The 25280-nt window shown below is 38.3% G+C and overlaps 1 long non-coding RNA gene across 1 annotated transcript; it reads left to right on the top strand.

The window, feature by feature from the left end:
- Positions 1-20910: 20910 nt before the first annotated feature.
- LOC135312288 (uncharacterized) lies at positions 20911-23978 on the top strand. Its single transcript, XR_010371853.1, has 3 exons — positions 20911-21169; positions 22188-22277; positions 22619-23978. It is a non-coding gene; the product is annotated as an uncharacterized LOC135312288 (long non-coding RNA).
- Positions 23979-25280: the final 1302 nt, after the last annotated feature.

The following is a 25280-nucleotide window of genomic DNA, read 5'->3' as shown; positions in this document are numbered from 1 at the left end:
CCCCATTTCTACCCGGATCTTGTTCTCCGCACTAGTAATATTTAGCTATCTGGATAAAGAGGATCTTTTAGCAATTTTTTTTCCCCAGAGTCCTTCACTAATATTATTCAATAAGAAGTGGCTGATTACATCTCATTAATATTATTGGTCTATCTACCAATGACCATTACAGCATTTTCTCAAAATCCTCTTCCGGTTCAAAAATCCATAAACAGTAGACTTTAGTGCCCAAAAGACCAGAACTCAGAAGAGGCATGCTTCAGGGAGAGGAATTCACTTGGCTGTGAAGATATAGTTCAAGTGTTCTTCATGCCTCAGTTGTAAGCACCATGGCATGGGGAACCCTAACAACTCTGGCTGATGAGTTCCAAGCTCTTTAGATTTCTCCTTGCTTAATAGATTTTTTTTTTTTGTCCAACAACTGATTGCATTATTTATTGACTTTAAATTTAATAAGTACATAATTGTTTTATTAATCCATTTCCTAATTAGCATGCCAGTTGATCTTGACACTTTCTGAAGAGTCATCTGTATTGTGTAGCTTATGATAATCTTTAATCTTGATTTTCATCTAACAGGGAGCTCTTATGTACCTCTTCTTCTGAGTATGTCCTGTTTTCAGCAGACCTATTTTATTTTTCCCTTTTGCTTTCCTTTTTTTTCTTTCCTTTTTTTTTTTTTTTTCTCTCAGTCCTGTAAATGTAACTTCCACCTCTTTACTCTTCTCCCAGGTAAGATTTGCTAAAATACAATCCATTACCATTTTCTTCTCATGCACCCTTTTTTCAGTGTCGTCATACCCTGATTAGCAGTCCTGCATTACACATCTCTGTGTCGAACAAAAGCATTGTATAGGAATGACTGCCACAGAACAAGATGGAGTCCTTTATTACTCAGTATTGTTTACCTCTTAACAGGATCTTTCAAACAACTTCCTCCTTATTCTGTAAATTTCCAGGCCTCTTTATGCTGAACCAGATTTTACTGCTCAGGCACTGTTACTGAAAACAAACTGTTCTTCTCATTTCAGGTGGACTTTTCTGTTCTGCTTTTGTTAGATGTGAAAATAAATTCAGTGGGACTGCTCTGGAAGTGTGGTCACTATATATAAGGATGACATGGTCTTGACCTGTTAATGACAATAAACACTTTAGCATGTAGATTAGCACCGTAACAACACTTTGATGTCTGTTTGAAAGAGAGATTTGTGTGCAAGAAACCCAAAACTGTTGATATCTATTCTCTGATGTGACAAGTTATGCCTGGTATGTTGAAATCTCTGTTTCTACTGAGTTCTGTCTTCTCTTATTTACTTACTTGCTCTCAACTGTCTGAAAGCTTCCAATCTGCATTCTTTAGTTTTATTGTTAGGTCACTCTTGAGTCACAGGTTATCTTTTTCTTCTATCTTCCCATAGCTGTAAAACCAAGACATTTTGGAATGAGACTTGATTTCTAGGTGCTGTGCAATGCAAGATATAAGAAAGAATTACTGGTTTGCTCCTTTCTTTCATGGAGTTTGAATGATGTGCATTCTGCATCATATGTTATAACAAGTAAATAAACTTCAGAAATGCATTTAGCAAGGCAACAAAAAATATTTTTGCATAATTTTGAGAGAACATCAGACCTCAGGCTCTTTTCCATGGGCATTTTTAGATTACTTTGATTTAATTAACTTCAACAAGCCTAAGTTCTGCATTTACTAAACTGATGTCTTGTAGAATTTGACATTTATATTACATAATGTTTTATATTTAATATAAAGATAGCCACAGAAGGTCCTAAAATAATGAAATTACTTTTCTTTAAAATGTAATTCGTTTTCTAGAGTAAGTAATTATCAATGTTTTTCTTCTAGCCCTGTGTTAAAAAATTACATGTGCCTCATTTCCCCTCCTATTAAATGTCTAAGTGAATGGACAGCTCTCTGATTTTATCCAGCAGAATATATTTCAGCTGCCTTCTGTGGAAAAATACTTGAGTTCTTTTACTGACTGCCAGGTCTCTGGCAGTCCTTTTCAGTCTGTATTTCCATTCTGATCCTGTAATGAGTTATGGCTGGGCAGATATCATGTGCAGCTCACACATTTTATTTGCTGGATCAAAGCTTAAAAAGAGATAGGTGGGAATGATTCTTTCTGTCTCACATAAATTGTCAGTATTCCTTATGTTCCTCACATGCCTTTTTCAGTAGACCAGAAATTGTTAGGGAGGAATAAAAAGCAGAGAAAGATCAGAAGAGAGAAAACGACAGTGGCAAAGGCACTCTACTGGGGTCTGAAAGCACACGTTCAAATAATGAATTTTTATGAAAAGAAAATATAGGCAAAAACCACCAACCACCACCCTCCAAAACCACACACAACCCAAAAGTCAACCCTTCCATCCCCCTTAGTTTTTTCACAATTTCCTATGGAAAGACTTATTCACTGCAGATGCACTTAGACATTTAATCCTACTTTACATTATTTACAGATTAATGACTAGAACTTCCATAACGATTTTAAGTAGCGCATTGCATAAACACAAGAACAGAACAAGAAGAAACTACAAATGGTTTATGTTATCAATTATATCGAACAACATTTCTTTTCTTTAATCAGAGACAGATGTCTGAGCTAGCTTAACTCCACAGGACTGAATTCTGTGGTGCAGCTGAACTGGGACACAGCTGAATTTCCTCTTTCAAAGTTCTGTAACAGTTTCTGTATTTTCATGTCAAAACAGAGAAGGTAAACTACAAGTAATAGTTGCTCGGTTCCTTTTGTCAGAAAAAAAAGTAATGGTTGTAACATATACATAAACATGAAAGTTTGCTGAGCCACTTTGATCTAATTACCTGTTGAGATTGAGGTGTGCAGATGGCAAGGGTTAAAAGTAATGGTAATTACTGTGCGAGGCAGTTCTGTTTATGAGGAATCATTCAGACTACTTTAAATACATAGACATACCAAGAGAGACAGAGCAAAAAGATTTGGATAGATGGGAGAGATAAAAACATAGACAAAAGCCTAAGAAACACTCAAGAAGAGGAGATTTAAAAAAACCCCCACCCTTACAGAAGCTGAATTGCCATTTATGATAGGATGACCCTAATTTAGAAATTATAATAAACATTATTATTACAGTGAAATCTAGAAACTTCAGCCAACCTGGTTACTGATGATGATATTCTTGTCTCCTCATGTTTGCCATCTAATCTAAGGCATAGACACCTTTCCTTATCCCCATAAGCCAATAGAGAGACAGCAATCTGCAGAGGTTGATTCCCTCTACCTGTCTTCAAACCGAACCTTAGGATGAGCTGAAGGTGGTGAGCTTAGAATAGATGTTTACATTTTAGGGAGATAAAATTAAGAATAGACTAGATTAGGTCAGTTAGAAGGGACTTACAATTGTCAAATCCAACTGCCTGACCAATTCAGGGCTGACCAAAAGCTAAAGCGTGTTATTAAGGGAATTATCCAAATGCCTCTTAAACACTGACAGGCTTGGGGTATTTACCACCACTCTAGGAAACCCGTTCCAGTGTTTGACCACCCTCTTGGTAAACAAAAATTTCCTAATGTCCAGTCTGAACCTCCCTTGGCATAGTTTTGAACCATTTCCATGTGTCCTGGATCCCAGGGAGAACAGATAAGCACCTCCCTCTCCACTTCACCTTCTCAGGAAGCTGTACAGACCAATGATGTCACCCCTCAGCCTCCTTTCTCCAAACTAGACAAACCCAAAGTCCTTCCTAAGCCATGCCTTCCAGCCCTTTCATCAGCTTTGTTGCCCTCCTCTGGATGCATCCAAGGACCTGAACATCCTTCTTAAATTATGGGTCCCAGTACTGCACACAGTACAGGTGTGTGGTTACACCAACCCTGAATATAGCAGGATAATCACCACTTTTGACCAGCTGGATATGATGTATTTGATGCACCCCAGGATGTGGTTTGCTTCTTAGCTACCAGGGCAGGCTGCTGACTCATATTAAGCCTGCTGTCAAACCCTAGATCCTTTTCTGCAGGGCTGCTCTCTAGCCACTCCTTTCCTAATTTATACTTGTGCCAGGTGTTACTCTGCCCTGAGTGCAGAATCTGGCATTTGTTCTTGTTAAATTTCATGCCACTGATGATTGCCCAATGCTCCTATCTACCTAGATCCCTCTGCAGGGTGCCTTGTCTCAAGGAGAATCCCACTCCACTCTAATATCTGAACAGAGGGACCATCTTACCCTTATGGGTTTGTAATCTAAATGAACAAGATAAATAACAAATGAAAGCAGAAGGGAATGCTATCCTCCCTTCATGCAAATCAGCAACTGATTGATAATGAGAATTCTGCCCTGCTGTGGCAGGTGTTGTTCTGAGTCCTGGGTAACCTCTCAGGAGAGCCACTGACATTGAGACCGGTGAGAGATTTAAAACTTATGTCTTCTCCATCTCAAAATACAAATATTTGAAGAATATTTTGTTGTCATACTATAATTATTAAAAAAATATACATTTACTGTGTGAAAGAGAATGGTGTTAGCTAAGCATAAGTGTTAAGTGGATGACTTAGGAAGATTTGTTTTGCCATTTCACGTCAATAATATTCAAAAGGGTTTTTCTGAGGGAAAAATATGCAGGTATACTATTTTTAATCATCATTTTATGAAGGGAATTACTGAAATAGGTGGCTGTAGTCAATGTTGTTATCTACTTGCAAGAATGGGGTCATAATAACTCTTCAGAGAGGAAAGGATGTTGTTAAAATGCATACAATGCAGCTCAGGTTGGTGATCTTTACTGTGTTATATTCTACCTGACTCCCTACTTAACAGATAGTTTCAAGGGCTAAGGGAGAAACAGGTAAAATAACTCTAGGGCCTTGTGTTATCAGTACTCTCCTGCTGGCTAATTTAAAGCTGTCCTGGTTTATGTCTGTGTGTCACTACTGTGCCTGCAGAGCAGAATACCCTAAATAGGTATGCGACTGATGCCATGTTACAATGTGCTCCTCTGGCCAGGAGTTAGGTAGTATAAATCAGCATAGCTCGACTGATTTAAAGACTTGTATAGCATTGGATATGGTATTAAGTGAAATTAAATTACCAAGCCTAAAGGCTAATCCCATTATGCCTTAGTACAGACCACACCAGAACTGAGTGCATATAATGAGTAGGTATGTGAGCATTTTTTCCAGGGTGGTGTCTAGAAAGAGCTACTTGCAGAGTGGCCAGGTAGTGATTTCTGTGACTGAGAGGCAGACAGCAGCTAAATAATACAGCATGTTACAAGAAAAATACAGCTGTTCAACCAGTGCTACCTGAAATTTACTCCTTCCTAAGGCAGGGTATGAGACTAAAATTTCTGATGACTTCATATAATTTCAGAGGAGGATGGTTCGAGTATTACCCTTCAGAATGACTAAGAACCATCATTGCTATTCTCCCTGTGGATTCTTGCATTAAGGACTTTTTTTTTAGGCTGATGGAGAGGTTCATATCGTTAGAAACATAAGTAACGTGTATGTTTTTTCATGTATCTTACAGCACAGACCCTCAGAGCTTACAGGCTGTTAGTAAACAAGCTATTTCTTAAAGTCAGTCTATTGTCCAAATGCCTTTCATGGCATGGTAGTGCTGCATATTTACAAGATATTCATACTTTTGCTGAGTTAATGACATTTACACACATATAAGCTTTTATAACTACCTCTCCTGTAAAGAAATAGATGACTATTTAAAAAAATCTTACACATTAATATCTATTAACTCAAACCCAACATTTCTTATTTATAAATTGTTTATTTAGTATCAGCAAAAGTGTGATACACTCTTTAAGACATATACTTCCCCAAATAGTCTTCCTGTTTTCTTTAATCTCCTCTGTCAACTATTAATATAACGGTTATCAGTGCAGAATGGGCTTTCCATAAGACTTCTAAAACTGGTATTTGCCCATCCAAGTGGAAAGGGGCTGGACAGTGTGCAAATTGGCTATACCCTCCAATATGCTTGTCAGTCTTTTTGGTGAGCTAAAGAGAAATGTGCTTGCACAGAGACTGCAGTGTGGAAACAGTCTTAACTAGCAGGAATTTTTACTTAATATATTGTGTTGCCAATTAATAGAAAACTTTGATCATTGATTAAGACATTGAGAAAAAAGAAAACATAAAAAGTCAAATATTTAAGTAAACATGTTTCCGTTCCCAATGCTTAGCTTCAGCCAGACACTTATCTCAGTCTCAACTTCCCTTCTTTTCACTCACTTCATCCCAGTTCCTCGGGAGGCACAGGAGGTTGGAGTCATAGGCATATTGGCTTCTTTCTGCCACTGTCTCTTCCCTTCCTCCAGTGATCCATGAATCTTAGTATCTTAGCATCCCTGTCCCAACATGGGCCACCCATGGCTAGAGTCCCTCGGGGGTGTCCCTGTCTGTGGGCCATCTGTGAGCTGGAAGTGGCTGTGACCAGCACCCAGCAATTCATGGCCTTCCCCACACAGGTCAACACTTTGACTTAAACCCTGCTGTTTACGCACAACACAATGGAGTTCATCCACTTTATGGTTGGAGCCCTTCAACCTGGCTGACAAAAATTAGGAAGGTTTACTTGGCAAAAAATAAATCTCTGCTGGGTCTGTTCTCTAAGATGGTCTCTCAGGATCTGTTGTGCTACCCTTACAAGCTGGGTACGAGATAAAATGGAGCTTTGTCTGTCCCAAAGTGGCAACTGCTGTGTAGAACTAAAAATCCCGATATGATCCTCCAGCTGTTTTTAAAGAAAAAAAAAAACATGTTACTTGGTTGTGCACTTGTATTTTTTCCTGCATAGATCTGTAAGATTGTTTTTCTCCTTATGTTCCCTGAATATTTTTGACACTGCATTATTCTTGAAATTCCATAAACTCTTTATTGTTACATACTTGTAGCGAAACAATAATAAACAACAGACCTGATTTGAGTAGAAAGACTTCAGCTGGATCCAAGAAAATTGTTCTGAATCATATTGGAACCACAGAAAGAATGTCTCTCTAGAACGGAGCTTGAAAAATATGCTTGTAGAATGGAGCATGGAACAGACGATGATTAAGAAATCTTCTTTAGCCATCTTACTAAAATTATTTCAGTGTATTAAAGTTAGGCCAAGTACTCAGACACTGGTTTTGGTAAACAACTATGGCTACAGACATACTCTAAAACAGATCCAGTTTCTCATGAAGAAAACATTTTCATTTAACTCTTTTTAACACAGCAAGTGTCTTCCATGAGGAAGATATAACAAAAGGGGGATATAAGAATCTAAAATGCTATTGAGATTAATAACAATACTGTTGTGAAAGTAAAACCACCAAATACTGGAAAAGCAAATTTCTAAAGTGTGTATAGCATTCTTGTTACACCAGTGAACCAGATCTAATACATACACCAATCTCATTAAACTGTCTAGATTTATATCAGTTTAAAATCATGACCTCCATAATGGCACATTCTAATGCAAATTGAAAATTTATTCCAAACCTAAAACAAATAAAAGATTTATATCCTTTTAAAAAGTTCATTCTGTTCACAGGGGCTTGCAGGCTACCCAGCTGTAGTGGATAATCATGTTCCTGAGGTTTTCAGATCCCAGAAAAATAAATATGTATTTTAATCAATTATAGACCAGTGTACAAAGTAAATACTAATAGCAAAAAGGCAAATACCAGTAGAAATGCAAATATTATTTCCCTTGGATATCATAGATGATTTTGTTTAAGATATAATTCATGTTAAAATATAAAGCTGCTAATTAATCATAGCTTTTTTTTCTTATGTCCCAATATTAGAAAGTAATTTCTAGCATTTTGTGGATTTATTCTGAGTTAATTTTATAACATTAACATTTGCCTGCAGAATGTGAGAGGAAAAAACAGAGAACTATAGGCAAGATGACACTTCTCTCTCTTTTTTATTAAAACAGCAAAAATGACTGTTTGGAAAAATAACTAATACTTCTGAAATCAGTTTTCATAGTTGCTTATTTAGTATGTATGTACTATGTACATTTAGTTTTGTATGCAAACAAAACTATATTCAGAATTTCTCTTGCTCACTCTTGCTCTTTCACCCCCCGTTACACTTTTTCTCCAAATATAAAACCTGAAGAATAGTTATTTAATTACAAACTCCTACTCACTTTTTTAATGGGATCAATGCCTGGTGCATTGAGCCTTTTCTGACAGTTACTTTTCAAGGCATAAATAGATCCTCTGAGTCCAGTAGATCAACATTGGAAGAGCTCCTTGCTGATGAAGAGAAAGATTATATTACCTCTAATATATTTTATCTCTATACCCTTCTTTAAGACAATGAACTTACATTAAGAGCAACGGCAGGTAGGGCTTGAGCTAGTGGGGAAACTTATTGTTCTATTACTAAAATAACTCAAGGCAGTTGTCTTAAGATCTCATGCCCTCTTTAGGTATTGAAAGAGAAAAAGAACTGATGAAGAGCTCAGAGTCTGATATGTTCATGCACATCAATAGGAGGAAGCGAGGAAGAGGTAAAATGCTTGCTTACTAGAAGTTGCACTGGGTTAACCCCAGCTGGCAGCCAAGCAATCACCCAGCTGCTCCAACAGGACAGGGGAGAGAATAGAGGACTTGGAGCATCTCTGTTATGAGGAAAGGCTGAGACATGTGGTTTGTTCATCCTGGACAAGAGAAGACTGAGTGGGGATCTTATCAATACTTATAAATATCTAAAGGGCCCGTGTCAAGAGGATGGGACTGGACTCTTTCCAGTGGTGCCCAACGACAGGACAAGGCAATGGGCACAAGCTGGAACACAGGAAGTTCCACCTCACTATGAGAAAAAACTCCTTTCCTGTGCGGGTGCCAGAGCAGTGGAACAGGCTGCCCAGGGAGGCTGTGGAGTCTCCTTCCCTGGAGACATTCAAACCCCACCTGGACGCGTTCCTGTGCCCCCTGCTCTGGGTGTGCCTGCTCCAGCAGGGGGTTGGACAAGATGATCTCCAGAGGTCCCTTCCAACCCCTGCCATTCTGTGATTCTGTGATTCTGTAATAGGAAGAATGAGGGTGAAAAATCTCATAAGTCAAGATAAAAGACATGGGAATCACTTACCAAGTACTATACTGTTGTGAGTAAAACAGACTTGACTTACGGAATTTAACTTAATCTGTTGCCAATTAGCATAAATATTTAATTACAGATTTAGATATTGGGAAACAAACTAAAAAGACAAACATTTAAAACAAAGAAAAACACCTTTCCTTCCCTTTTCCTGGCCTCAACCTCTCTTAAGACTCCTCTCCTCTCCACTTTCCAATATCCATCCAGTTCCCTACTCCAGGCATCTCTCCTGCCCCCTTGTTATCATCTCAGGTTACACTCAGTCCCTTCAGAGAGGCCACAGTGGCACAGAAGTTTGGCGTCAGTGGTTTGTTTCTGATGCTCCTTCCTTCTTACTCTTTTAATATGCTCTGGCATTGGTCCTCCATGGGCCACAGTCCATGCTGGGAAGTATTTACTGCAGTGTCAGCTTATACACAGGCTGCACTCCCTTCAGGGGATGCCTGCTCCACCATGGAGCACCTCTTTCTCCTCTGATCTTGGTTGTCCCTCTATTTCTCCTCGCTTTTATTGTTCTCTTCTCCTCCCACCATAATTTTCTCCTCCATTTCTAAAATATGTTTTCCCAGAGGCACTAACAGCTTTGCTGGTAGGCTCAGCTGTGTCCTCTCATGGGTCCATTGCAGAGCAAGCTGGAACTGGCTGTTTCTGGCATGGGGCAGCCCCCGGTTTCTTCTCACAGGGGCCACCCCTGCAGCCACCCCCATTACCAAAATATTGTCATGGACACCCAGTAGAGAAGTTTATAGAAAATGTGCAAGTAGAAAGATGTGGTCTTATGATTTGCAAATCAAGAGGTTTGACTAGCATTTTTATCCCCTCACAAAAAAAAGTCTGTAAATTGAAGCAAAAAATGCCTTACATGGCAAGTAATGCTTGATGAGTAAGTGTGCTGGTTTTGGCTGAGAAGGGGTTAATTCTCCTCACTGTGGGGGTCGGCTACCTTTCCAGCTTCCCGCGCTCTGCCGCGTGGCGGGGGGGGCTGGGAGGGGCGGGGCCGTGGCGGGGGCCGCTGACCCCGGCTGGCCAATGGCAGGTTCATCCCATACCGTGTGACACCGTGACCAGGATATTGAGGGGGGCAGTTCGCGGCTGGGGCGCGGCGTCGGGTCGGCGGGCGGCGAGCAGCTGCGGCGCGTGCGGTTCGTTTCGGCGGTTCGTTCCCCCTCTCCCCTCCTTCAACCCCCCCCCCCCCCCCCCCGGGGCTTTGCGCCTCTCGTTGTTCTCCTTTACATTGCATTTCTGTTGTTGTTTCTTTTAATTTTAATTATTAAACTGTTCTTATCCCAGCCCACGAGCGTTACCCTTCTGATTCTCTCCCCCATCTACCGGTGGGGGAGTGAGCGAGCGGCTGTGTGGGGCTGAGCTGCCGCTAAACCACGACAGTAAGGAAAGGAAATAAAGTTGTATGAGGACTGCTGGACCATCAACAAAAAATGTAAATTAAAGATGGATGGTTCACATAAATAAGATGGAGAAATAAAACCTATTTGATTTTGTAGAGCATTTACGGTAGTGTTAAGAGGTTTTATCCCTTCATGTATCTAATGAGTTGGGAGAGGAGGAGTCAGAAAACCAGATTAATTGTATTCAAAGTGAGAAAAGGTACTAATTATTTCTGGATGGTCAGCCATCTACTCCACTCTAGATCATTGCCAAAGCATAGAATACTTCGAGATATATATTTAGAACCAGATAAGGGATTTTTAATATTGTCATTTAACAACTTAAATCCAGTTTTTATAGCTGTGAATAGTGTACGTCTTTCCACTACTGTGAGTTACTCATTCTTATTATCTCTTACACTAACATTTTATTGACATTTTTAACAAAAATTTGGATGTAAGGTACATATACCAACATAATTCCAGGATATAAGTACAAATTGGTATGTATGAACATTTTATAGTGTATTTTTTTTTCCTTTCATGGTTAGTCAAGCCCACTCTATATAATCTTTCTTGTTTCTAATCCCATTTTTGTGGCATCATTGTCAGTGCAAATCTGGGGATGTGAAATTTGGCCCTTCTGACTTTCAATTGCTTCACCAGGACTAGAATTCTACGCCTCACTTCTATTACAGAGAGGGCTGATAAGCACAAAAAGTTTAAGCTTTAAGACAGCTGAAATGTTATCTCTACAAAAATTCCAGTTAAGTGAATATATGGTGGTCTTACGTTTATTACATGTTTAACTGTGAGTTTGGGGGAATTCTGTGAAATATGTGAGAAAGCAATCTTCTAAATAAGAAAATATTGACTCATCTTTGTTTCCCACTCATGCATTTTTAGTCTTCCTAGGAAGTTCCATCTCCCCAGATCATTACCTTCAACTATTGTTATCTGCTCAGAAAAATGATAAATTAAAGTTTGTAGTATCAGTTTCCTTTCTGGATAAAAGCTTGGTGAACAAAGGGTAGTGCTACAAAGTGGGTATAAGCTAGCATTCTGAGTATGTGTGTGGGTTGTCTAAGGTAAATGAAGCATTATGCTGAAATTCAATAGCACAGAGGTAGGTCAATGACCTACCATCAAATACAGTGTGTAACAGAGAAAATGGATATTTTTAAATGAAATTATTTGATTAGTGAAGCAGTAACCTGTAGATAAATGAAGTACAAGAAGGCTTTATGGGACTTTTCAATTTGCAAGTATTCTTCATTACAAAGCCATCTTGCTACTCATTAATAAAAGCAAAATAGTAAGAGCAAAATCTATTTTACATTTTTGTACTACTTGTTCCTTATTTTCTTTTTTTTTGCAAGAGAGTATAGTGTTTGTAAAAGTATAGAGCCAAGTGCATAGTTTTGTAGGATTCAATGTGTAGACTATAAGGAAACTTCACTACAAAGCTCTGAACAAAAACATTTAATCTGCCCCACAGTGTGGTCTCCCTTCCAGTCGTCATTCGTGTCTATTGCAATGCAAATGGTAACATGCACTTCAGACACACATGCAGCACAGAGACTTGACTCACTCAACACTTCCGTTGACTGATACTGATCCAAAACTCAATGAAATCAGTAGAATGAGTTGCACTTCAAGGGACAGCTGGCTGCTGCGTTCCAAGGCAGAAGACTGTTTGGTGCTGATGGCAGACCATCAGTTACGATTGTTTCCTGTGCATATAAAGAGGAGCTTATGCTTCACAGTGTCCTGGATCAAAACGTGTGTGACCAGGCCAGAGAAGGGGTGCAATCTAGCTGGAGCATATAAAGCATAGAATGTCTCTCTCTGATCCCAACTGATGTATCACCTGCCTCTTCTCTCACACCAGCCAGAATTTATAGTGGTAAAGCACTGGATTTCAGTCCACCTATAATGCCCCTGGCTCAGACATCTGAAGCTTGCCACATTTTATTTGGGGTACTGCGCAGACTCCATAATTACTGTGTGCCACGCCAAGTACTGTGCAGTTTGGGCACCCAAGAACTGTACTTGCCATTATCCCTTTATCCTCCTGAACTACCTTGTTCTAGCTGCTGTTCAAGATAAGATAGTGCATCAGTCTGGGCTCCTGTGGATTGTAGTTATCTGTGATCCTAAGATTCTGCATGGAATCACAAACCTTTGCATCCTACTCCTCAGAAAACTGAAGCCCATCCCCACAAAATCATGTAGATGTCCCACTCAGATAGGTGTTGGAGGAGTTTAGGCACTATGCATCTTTGTGGGCCAAGGGATAAATTGATATGAGCATTTCATATCTCACTGAAATCGGAAAACAGCACCCTAAGAACGTAATTCTAATAAAAGTTTCATGGAAACGTCATCCTCCCTGTGACACCGAGATGCTAAGGAGGGGAAGCTAATCTTCTATAGTCATTTCACCCTGAAATGCAAGCCGGCTTAACCCTGAGTTCTTTTAATTGAGGTGTAAGCAATTACTGCAAAATATTTTGTATGTGCTGTACAGAAAATGTCAGTAAATAACACATAAAGAATAAATTGTAAAACCAGACAATGAAATCACTTAAGTTGATGCAGATAAAATGTTTTGTTACCACGTAGGATCTTTCCATTAGGTATTTCCCTCCCATAGCTCTCAACCCTGTCCAATTTTGAGTCTGCTGAGAGTGATTTCAGGCTCTTTGCTTCTTTTCAGACTTCAGCTTCAGAGGTGTTCTGTACAGCGAACTTCATAGAGATCTGAATCAGGTTCTTATTTGTACAAGCAGTCACTTGAAAAAATAGCTTAACCATTAAAAATATGTAGTGGAAACAAAAGGATACAGCTAAAGCAAGGATCTATCTGATTTTTCCCTAAGGGTTGGTGGATGTTCAGAACTGATGAATGGAGAAAGGAAACAAGCCTTTGTTTCCCCCCAGTCTTTTAAGTAGGACACTTCTGTCGTGATATGGTAAAATTATTAACGTATTAGAGTCTCTGTCGACATGGATACTTATTTTCTAGTTGTACTAATGCTGTTTTAGTAATAGGGCTTGAGTCTTGAGTTGGTAGAAGAGTGGCAATTATTTTCTAAGGGACTTAAACAATTGAATCTTAGGGATTTTTTTTCTCACTCTCAAAATAGTTACATAAGAAAGCTGAAAGTTTCTGATAAATGAAAAAAAAAACAACCCCAGACTTTTTAAAAATAATCTTGGGTTTAAAAAGAAAATTAATATGTAATAATTATTAGCCACTTTAATTTAAAAATATGTAAGAATTTTTTTGTTAACTCATCTTGACTTTCTTCAACAGTGTTCCATGTTATAGACAACGACAAAAAGGAAGGATATGATTTTACAGAGTCTTTGACTTATGTGTCTTTGGAAGAGGGGCAATTATATCCTCATCCCTCTCTCCTACCCTTTTAATACCTTAAAGTGTTATTCGCCGGAGCTCAGGGAGAGAGCTGATCTGCTGAGCCTCCTGCAAGCTACAAAAAAGTAGCCTGCACCTTGCCTGCCGGCTTCCCAATTCTCATTTAAAGTCTGAAGAAATAGAGCTGTAGTAGATAGGCCTAGTAAAAGGTGAGAGTTGGCCCATAAGGTCCATACACAAACACCACATAGCATTTCAGTGAGAAAAGTGTTTTAATATTATGTCCAATATGGTTAGAAATAATCCCAGCTGTGTTTAATTACTACTGAAGTTGTAGCCTTAGCCTATCTGGAACTGTTCTCCAGCACTGAGGCCAAATGGTGTGAGGCAGCTGTGTACGTGGTATTAAATTCCCTAATACTAATTCCTTCACCGTGCCCACTGAGAACAGTTCCTGGTTCATGCTGACTCCCAAACCCTGCCGAAGGTCTTGCTTTGCAAGATTGCTAGTTAAGTTGGGTCAAAGGGTGTCAGGGATCATTCCAACAGCCTAAGAGTACAGAAGATCAAACTCTAGTGTCTGGAAACATTCCCTGGCATGGTTTAATATAAGAGAATAGATGATTCCTATTGGGCTTTGTTAAAATATTTTCTTTCCCCAGTTTAATGAACAGTATTAGGTAAAGTATTTACATTTCATGTTTCTATTAAGTAGCAAAGTGCCACTGAACTAATAAGATTCTTGCAACATTGATTTTAATGTTGTTTTGGATAATAAGAATACTATGTAGAAAAATATTGTAAAATATTTTTCAGAAAGAGGGTAAATGAATATTTGCTACTGTGTTTTATGTAATAAGGATATAATGTTCTGATTAATTCTTAAAATTGTAAAATAAAGCTAATGATGTGTATGATATGTTGCAAAATATCAATTTAATACTGTTGGCCTGTGTAAATATCCATGCTGCAGCACGTAAAAATTATGTCTTTCAGGTGTACTTTGGGTGAAAATAATCTCTTTCTATAAGCACAGAGACCAGTAGTGGCATCACTTGAAGTTTCCTGTGTATGCAGGAAGCCACTGAGTAAAACGTAGGAGGATACAATGATTCAGAGTTCTTGTGGAGGTTAGGCTGGGGGTGATGGCACAGCTCTCCATCGTATGACATCACAAGGGCATCTCACTGCAATTAGGAGCCTGAAACAATGAGTGATGGTGCAATACAGAACATGAGAAATAACTATATTCTTTGTAGGTATTTGCTAAAAGTTTACTCAGTGTAAGAACTGAAGCTTTAGGTCCTGATGCTAACACTGTCATATGAAACTGATATACTTACAAGGATTTGAAACCTGGTTCCTGTCTGTGATATTATTGCTCTATTTTTTATGTGCTAACATTATCACTGATCACTCAGACTAAGGCCATGCAATTGACTAGAAAAGGAGGAGTTTGAAAGTCTGTTCTCTTGATAAGGAATAAACGTTGTCTATTCACGCTGCCGTAGTTCTGCTCAGTGCCTTTGTGTTAAGGGAATAAAAAATATCTAACACTTTAGTCATCCTCTCCATTTTTTATTATAAATACACTTATTTTCAGTGGGAAAATATGATGTTTGTAACAGAAAAGGTAATGATTAATAATATTGTATTCCACATTTCCTTTATTTATTACTTCCAGTCTAAAACTGACTTTATACAGCTATTATGAGCAAGTACTACCTATCTTTGTTTCCTTGATCATGCCCTCCAAATATCTTTTCATTGCACATCATCTAATTTGGAGCACCAGAATTAAAAGTGTTCACCTTTAGAAAAGCAGGACTAACCTCTCACATTAAGGGAGTTGGATTTTGAATAAAATTTCTGTCTTTTGTAACAAACTACCCAAACATAATTGGTCAGCTAAAATGAAGAATAATGAACAGATGTTATCACTGGACACCACTGTGCAAGAGTAAGTCTCAGGCTGACATTTACCAAATAATCTCAAGCTATTAATATGACCAAATATATAAGAATAGATGTATGGACATTATTGTGAATAAACTAAGATAAAAAAAAAGTTACATGAATTGTTGAAAAGTTAACTCAGCCTGAGTTACTTTCCTTTCCTGAGTTTTCTTATGTTAATAAGCAAGCCATTTCCTGTTCAGTGTGATCCAACAATTCTGCTCTCTGCATATCTGCACTACCTTGCAGTACCTGTGAGCCTTAGTGATGGACACTGACATTGATAGTGCTGTTTGCTGCACAGTAAGAGCAAGAAGTGTTCCTATGATATACAGTATTGCAAGTGTATATGTTGCAATGCCTATGAATGTTGATATCGTAATAGCTGCTAGCATGCCTTGTAGGAGAAAAATTTATAGGATTTATAATTTTTATGCTTTAGAAATTTAATTCTTTTAGCATACAGATACCAGAAAGAGGCATCCAGAACATGAAGAATCAAAGGAATTCTTCATTGAAGAAAATTAGTGTAAAATCAATGAATTTTTCATCCGCATTTCTTGATTCTGGTTTTAACCACCAGCTACAAAATCAACCTAATTCAGGCAACTGGCAGCAGTAAAAATAAAACCCAAGTTTAATGAAGTCAGACCAAATACAGGTGACATAATTATGGTTATTAACTCACCATGTTTGTATTAAAGCAGCTGTAGATCAGCAATTAGATGGTAAAAGCACTCTTCCTGAGAAAGCTGAGTTTCCCTGGTGCTCAACTTCTCTACGTGCTGAAGTTGCTACTGTCAGGTGTTGTTTATTAGAAAGTTCAGATTAGATTTATCTGTCAAAATCTGCTAGACTAAAAAAACCCATAGAATTTATGCATATGCATCATTTTCCTTCTGTTAAGTTTATGCATACTGTAGAGAGTCCATATCTTATATAAAGTACTTAATTTTCTGAATTTATTTGCTGCCCTTACATACAGAAATTTCAGTTAAAGTTTTAACTCAGTACTTTGAAGTACATGTTTATCTGGGGCAAACTGCTTGAACTCCTCTTGGTCCACAGCTCGCAATTGTAATGTTAATGGAGCTGATGAAAATGCGAATACTGCTGCTTTCCAGTACAATTCTGGCTTGTTAGCACCTGGTATAATAAAGAGTGCTCTAAAGGCTACTGTAATTTGTGCCTGTCAGGGGCCTACAGGAGCAGTTCTAGCATCTAGAGGACAGTGGAAAGCAGAGCAATTAACACAGCTGCTCTGCACTGGAACTCTAGAAGCACTGAACTCCTTCATGTAGGGAGTTCACACAATAGCCAGTTAAGTCAATTTTAATGTTGGGGTTTTTTTCTAGTTCATAATTTAGCACTAGAGATCCTTTCCTTTAATATTCACAATCAGGAATTTCTTTCAGCTTGCACTAAAGAAAATAGTTCTATGTGTGAGTTTGAAGAGATTGTTCTCCGAGACACCTGCTTCAATTATAACCTGAGTGTTGGTAGGTGAAATTAGTCATCTATGTTATTGTAGTATTCTGGCATTCATATCTTTCAGGGAAGTCTCAGTGCCTACCAATAGCTGCTAAATGAATAAATTAATCATGTCTTCAGTTAGCTATGTTATTACATTATTGTGAATTTGGATTCCTGTTTCCCTTAATTTAGACATTTTAGTTTTTCCCATGGCAAAAAGATGAAAACAAATACCAAATCCTTACAAGACACATGGTGAGATTCAGAGTGTTCACTGTGTCACTTAAAATGAAACTTGATGTGGTATGCTTCTGTTTTGAAGAAAGTGATGAGAAAAACTACCTTGTATTCACTAAATACTGTCCTTTCAGACTGAAATTTCCATTGATACCTGCATGCATAAAGGAAGTATTTCAGCCTGAAAAGCTGGGTGCCAGCTTCCCACCTAAGCTATGGTAAGATTGCCAGCTGAAGCAGAGGACCGTTTAAGATGTGCCTGTCCTCTATCTGCTGCTTCTGCTTACCTCTTTTTAGATAAAACCCTGTTTTAGCTAAATAGTATTTATATAAAGCAGTTATAGTATCTCTCTAGGAATCTGTAGGTCTTGCTTGATTTCTCTGCTTAATTCTCAGGCAGTTAAACCTGGAATGTCCTACTGAAAAGACCATACAATATTGTAGAGGGAGGAGACTGTGAGTGGTGTAGAGAAGAGGATTTGCCCTATCAATGTGTGCCAGAGGAAAAGCAGGCAGGTAGGAGCCCTATTTTGTTATTTGATGATCAGAACATTAATCTTAAAAAGGGAAGCAGGTCATAGGCTCCCTGGTTTATTTTGATGTTTTTGGTTTGTTTTTCTTTCATCTGGTCCATTTTTTTTTTCCAGAATAAAATGTGTAGGCAGTCTTGTGAGTGAGAACTAAATCCTAGATTTTCTTTCCTTCTCTCTTGTTGTGGTTTAAGCCAGTAAGCAGCTCAGCCCCACACAGCTGATCGTGAGACTTGCCCCTGGTGTGTTGGGGGAGAGAATCAGCAGGGTAAAAGTGAGAAAACATGTGGGTTCAGATAAAGATAGTTTAACAGGTAAGGCAAAATCTGAGTGTGCAAGCAAAGTAAAAAAAGAAATTCATTCACCTTCCCATTGCTCAGCCATCTCCAGGAAGGCAGTGCTCCTTCTCTTGGGAAAACAAAGACCATAACTACAAACATCACTCCCTTCCTTCCTTCTTCCCCCAGCTCTATATGCTGAGCATGACGTCATACGGTGTGGGGTATCCCTTGGGTCAGTTGGGGTCAGCTGTCCCGGCTGTGTCCCCTCCCAGCGTCTTGTGCACCTGCAGCCCACTCGCTGGTGGGGCGGTGTGAGAGGCAGGAAAGGCCTTGATGCTCTGTAAGCACTGTTCAGCAATAATTAAAACACTGCTGTGTTATCGACGCTGTTTTCAGCACAAATCCAAAACATACTACCGTACAAGCTACTATGAATAAAATTAACTCTGTCCCAGTCAAAACCAGTGCACCTCTGACCACCCTAACTACTAAGCTAGCGGGCAGACTCATTGCTCAATTAATATTTCACAATTCCACATAGCCTGGAACAATTTAGCAATATCAGCCAAGCTCTTCTGATCAACTTGGCAGTCCTGATCTTTGCTGTTTTGAATGGAATTAATCTTTCTTGAAAGTTGATGGCCACAGCTGTACACAGGTCTTCAGATATGGTCTTTTCTTTTACAAATGCCTATTGATACTTTGATTTTGCATTCTTTTGATTGAATTTTCCCTTATCTGACTATCACACTGATGGATCACAGTCATTGAATGACTGATTAGAATATGAGGTGTTTCTCTTGTGCTTTGATGTGATGATCCGTATGTGACAGCAAAAGTTCTTTTTAACACTGTTTACATTTGTGATATTGTAATTTCTAATTATTTATTTAAACTAATTTCTATCTTTCCATCCTTTAACATGATCTAAATTTTAGTGTCTCATTTGGCCTGATTTATATTAACTATGTTTCCTTTTTCCTTTTTTTTTTTTAAATGGGCAAATTTAATCAGTATATGCCCCATTCTAAGCCACTTTATTTTGGTAAATTATTTAGTTTTGTATTTATGATTTATCGGGCAATAAAATCACATGGTTTGTTTTTTGTTTTGTTTTGTTTGTTTCTTTGCTTGTGTCCTTTTGTTTACAATACTAAGAGGGAGTATGCCTTGAAAATGCCTGATACATCTGAAGACCTCTTTCAAAACAGAATACGCTGTTCTCAGACAGAAATCACTGAGTGAAAGAACAGAAGTAAAGTCTGGCAAGACAAATGAGAGAATTATGCAAGTGCTCATGCTTTGGAAACTCTTCCTCCCTACCATATAGAGTGATGATACTGAGCCTGGGAGCTGGAGCATATATGTTTAAACACACATCTAATGGCTAATTGAAATATGCAGTTTACAAGTATTCGTCAATCTTTTAGCAGTTCGTTCCATGGATTAATCAATATTTCTGTGAAAATATTATGTCTAGTATTCAGTCATTATATCTATAGTCAGCTTATATATGGCTTTTTATTAACCAATACAGCTTGCATTTTTTCTGGAAGTTTTTTTTTTAAATGATCACTACAAAGGCTTTCACAGACCCTATGTAAGACTTTTAAAATAAAAGTAAGAGATATTGAAAGCAGTATTAGCACTAGTAAGTCTCTGAGGATAAGAACTTTAAGAACAAATTTTTAACTTTTTTTTTTTTTAATTTAAAAAACAACAACCAAGGAAGGATTATTTGTTGCATAGAAATTGAATTCTTACTTTTTTGTTATTTGCTCCTGTAGGCTGACCAAAACCCCTCTGTAGTTTTGTGAGGTTTATTAATCATTATTTGACATTGTTATTTTCCTTTAACTCTAAACAGAAAAATTCTTTTTCACCTTGATTAAGTTCTTGCTGAAATGTTTATTTGCTGTGGAGTTGTGGAATGCTTTTTACAATTTTTCTGCTGTCTAAATAAAAGTGTGGCTTACTATATGGAATGAAAACAAAAGCAAATAAATAACCTCCAGCTGGACCAAGTGACTTTCAACATTATGAAATCACAGAATGGTTTGGGTTGAAGGGACCTTTTAAGATCACCTAGTTTAACACCCCTGCCTTGGGCAGGGACATATTTCACTAGATCAGATTACTCAAAACCTCATCTGACCTGACCTTGAACACTTGATGGGGCATCCACAACTTCTTTGCAACCTATTCCAGTGTCTCACCAACCTCATTGTAAAATATTTATTGCTTATATCTAGTCTAAATCTAACCTCTTTTAGTTTAAAATCAGTGTCCCCTGTCCTGTAACTACAGGTTCTGGTAAAAAGTCTTTCTCTATCTTTCTTATAAGCGCCCTTTACAAACAATAAAGTCTCCACAAAGCCTTGTCTTCTCGAGGGTGAACAACCTCCTGTCTCTTCTTGTTCTCGTAGGAGAGGTGCTCCAGCCCTCAGATCAGTTTTGTGGCCCTCCTCTGGACCTGCTGGAGCAGGTCCATGTCTCTCCTGGGCTGAGGGCTCCAGAGCTGGACGCAGCACCGCAGGTGGGGTCTCACCACAGCGGAGGAGAGGGACAGAATCACCTCCCTCGCCCTGCTGCCCACACTGCCTTTGATACAGCCCAGGATACAGTTGGCTTTCTGGGCTGCAAGTACACATTGCCTGCTCATGCCCAGTTTTTTGCCCACGAAAATTAGATTTAAAATTCCTTAACTCAAATGTAATTTTTATTTTGCCTTGAAGATTTTCTGTTTTATTTGTCTTTCTTTTCTTAGAGGGGAGACTAAAGATGCCTGTGGCCAAGGAGGGGAGCAGGAGTTGTGGTGAGAAAATAATTTGTATGAGTGTGTGTTGTGGTTCAGCCTCAGTCGACAGCTAAACACCACGCAGCCTCTTGCTCACTCCCCCCACCCCTCTCAGATGGGGACACAATTGGAAGAGCAAAAGCAAAAAAAAAACCAAAACAAACTTGTGGGTTGAGATAAGAACAGTTTAATAATTGCAATACAATAATAATTATTATAATAATTATTATAGTAATAACAATAATGGTAATATAATAAAAAGGAAAAGGGAAAAAGGGAAAAAACAGAAATACAAACGATACAACTGCTTACCACACGCTGACCGACGCTGCCCGTCCCCGAGCCGCAATTGCTGCCTCCCTCCCCTGGACAGCCCCTCCCAGGTAACATACTGGGCATAACGTTACATCATATGGAATATCCCTTTGGCCAGTTTGAATCTGCTCTCTTGGCTGTGCCCCCTCCCCTCCCGGCTTCTTGTGCACCCGGCAGAGCCTGGGAGACTGGAAAAGTCCTTGACCAGTACAAGCACTGCCCAGCAACAGCCCAAACATCAGTGTGTTATCAACTTTGTTTTCATACTAAGTTCAAAGCACAGCACTAGGGCAGCTATGGTGAAGAAAATTAACTCTATCCCAGCTACAACCATGACAGTGTGAAAATATTCTTGCTTGGACTTCCTTTCAGATAACTACTTTTTATAGCAGAGAAGGAGGTGCTCTATGCCAGTGCCACTTTGGGGCTTGTATGACAGTACTGGTAGGAAAAATAATAGCAGAACACTTTTATTTTTGTACACGTAAGGGGAAGCTGCATTTCTAGTCAATAAATTTGACCCAAGAAAATCGTAACTCACGGACTTGAAAGAAAACCTCTGTATCTTTTGGTCATGCTTCTTCTAGGTCAGACCTACTGAAGAACAAATATATGAAATCACAATAGATGAGGATTTGCTGCTAAATAAAGATGAAGAAAAGCATGCGTCTGTGTAAGAAGTTTGATGACTTTAAATTTTCTCACTGATTTTTCTTTCCAGATCTACTGGAAGAATCTGGGTATGATCCTCATACAGAGAAGAGCTATTGCATTGAGATTGTGTAATACTCACATAACGAGATTTTATCAGGTATCTTCAGATGCCTGAAACCCTTATCAGACATTGCTAATGTGTCTCTCACAGGTTTTCATTTCTAATTGGTGCCCGCCTCTCATGTGCTTTAATCATGCACTCACATGTGCTAATTATAATGGCATTAGCAGGCTTGATTTTGTTTTTTCTTTTTCTATAAGTAAGCACATGGAGCATTTAAATGGATGTATCATTGTACCTAATTAGGATACTGATAAATCAAGACTTACTATGCTTGAATTAATGTAGAAAGACATTTCACTGCTAAGTGCCATCAAAACGTACCTTACTAGTTCATTTTTCCTCATGGATTGTACTGGTTGTATATTCCTTTGCAGGTCCACATATCCAGCATCATCTTCTGCTTCCCACCTCCTTCAGGTTCACCTTCAGGCACATTCTAACACCTCTGCCTTGGCGTCTCCCTGAAGAACATGCACCAAAGCCCTTATTTGCCTCAGGCATCTTGCACTCATCAGTGATTACAACATTGCTGCTTCTTGACTCCACATACGCCTCTCAACTCTACCTGCCATGGCTTACATACATCAAAACAATTTCTGGCATTGCTCACAGAAAGCTTTCAGAGCATCCTCTGTTGAAATACCTCTTGGGTTAAATCAGAGGGATATTTTTGATTAACTCATTTCCTCTTATCCACAGGGCTGCTATGTTATTTCAACTATTTAGTGTTATGAAGCTAGTTGATAGTTAGACTATATTAATGAATTTCATCCTTGCTATACAATTGCCAGTGTTAGTACACTATCTCCATAATGTAATTTTAAAAAGTAAATCAATTTTAAAAAGTAATGTAGAAATACCCTATGGTACTACTTCACATCTGTCACACACTGATCCCAAAAGATGTGTATTTATAGCACCCCTCAGAGAACAGTTCCAGAAAAGCACTCAAGTCAGTATAGCCTCTCTGATTGACTTTGGGTTTTGGAACAAGTTCTGTTCTAGATGTTCTAAATGCTTCAGTGATAGAAAGGTAGAGCTGGGGGGCGGACACGGCACACACATGACACCAAACAAACAAAACCCAAAAAGAGTTGTAAATGTACTGCTCAAAATGTTTCACTACAGTGGTGAGAAAATGTCCTGTCAAACAATAATGAATTATGTGACCAACCTGTTCCATAGCAAAACTTGCAACCATGTACATGAACGTGAAGCATTCTGATTGCTTGATTTCACTGTTGTGAAACCTTTTTCTTTGAACTTACATCAAAAGATGACATTTGACTCATATCTGTCCTGAGTAAAGCTCTTAACTTGTTGTGTAAAGAAGGAAATATTTTGGAAGCAATCAAATAGCAACAAAGCAGATAGATATATAAATATTTAGATAGCCTACATAGCAGAAGTAAAGAAATGTGTATTTCTAGTGGAACTGAAAGACTTTCAAGGAATTTCATACAAAGTAGGACAAAATATTCCAAAACATTTAATTTGAACTTTATAATACTACTTTGTTGAGATATGTTATGATGCCTTATATGTTTCTTATACAATTACCTGCAATATCTCAGAAAAGCAAGATGAAATAATACAGTAAAGTAAAACAAACAAAAAACTAAATAAAAAATTTCATTCTTTCCCACAGAAATGCTGGAAAAAGAAGTAATTTCTACAAAAAGCTTTGATTTTGTGGAATCATGATTTTTCTATAAAACTTTGACTAGCTTTAGTCTGCAGCTTTTTATCTTTAGAAAAGTTATGTACTATAGAAAGTAATACACTTTCTAATGGTATTAAAAATAAAAGTAGTTCACTTCTAAGAGGAAAATGATCTGCTTTCGAACTGTTAAAAATATGTACTTATCTGGCTAGTGTATCGTATCATCTTAAGACTGATTTATAGCTAGATCATCTTGCATTGGAGCACTTTATGACTGCACATAATTAGATTATTTTTAAATGTTATACAGAGTCAATGTAAAGAAAGTACTGCAGTACTGCAGTACTGCAGTAGGTTCCTATAGGTTTTAGAGCAATATGTATTACTCACAATTTATAGCAAGATAGCTAGGTATATAGTTATATTTTAAATGAAGTTAAACCAACGCTTGCCTTAGAACAGGTATAAAATTTTGTCCAGACAGAACAATCTAGCTTTATATGATAATTTCTCTCTAGATTTTGAATGGGCTGTGTTCATATCTTTCGGTTGGAAAAAAAATCACTGATATTATGAATATGAAATTCTGTAGATTATCCATATTTATAATGAACTATCTAGGCTGGGTTTTGATCCTTGTACCTCTACTGGTTAAAAAATCCCTCTGGCATGCAACCAGTCGCCACATGAAAATTTTAGATGAAACATAAATGATGATGGGAGAACTTGTCATTTTCCTACTTCCTTCCATTGAAGACATCTGGCTACAAATCATTAATAGAGTTTGCAACCCTAGCAGCACTGTTGGTTCTTTGCCACTTCTTGTTATCTACTGGTGAAGAGCCAGAAACAAAGCAGACCATTTTTGAAATCAAATGACTTAATGAACCCATGTCAGATCTGTCCTTTAACTGGTATTTGTAACCTCTGAGTTGATCATGGGAATTTACTGTGTGTCAGTAGGGCTCTGCTGATTTTCATTCAACCAACATGCTTCCCATTTTTCTGAACGCGCCAACCTAACCTGCCCTCCTAAAGCCTCACAGCTCAGTGCTTCCATTTCTTCCACTAGTGACTTATTAAATAGCAGGTAAATTTAAATGTTTTTTTCCTCATTTTCAAAGTCTCTCACTTGACCCTCCTAAAATTATTCAAATGAATTCCATACTGTGGGACACTGCTCTCTTTCGGTTTTCTGCAATGTCATTGCTGTCAGTCTTAGGAAAGACAGCTTTCTCAGTGTGTGGCCAGCCACAGTTTGAAAAGTGGGTACTTTCCCAGCCTTTGTAGCTTGGTCACAGAGACACAGAAGTCTGTGGTAGAATAGAGAACTGAATCTATGTTTTTCATTGGCTGATAGGGTTTTCTGTCAT

Source organism: Phalacrocorax carbo, chromosome 2 (genome assembly GCF_963921805.1).
Source record: "Phalacrocorax carbo chromosome 2, bPhaCar2.1, whole genome shotgun sequence".
Lineage (NCBI taxonomy): Eukaryota > Metazoa > Chordata > Aves > Suliformes > Phalacrocoracidae > Phalacrocorax > Phalacrocorax carbo.
This window is presented reverse-complemented; position numbering and strand designations above follow the sequence as displayed.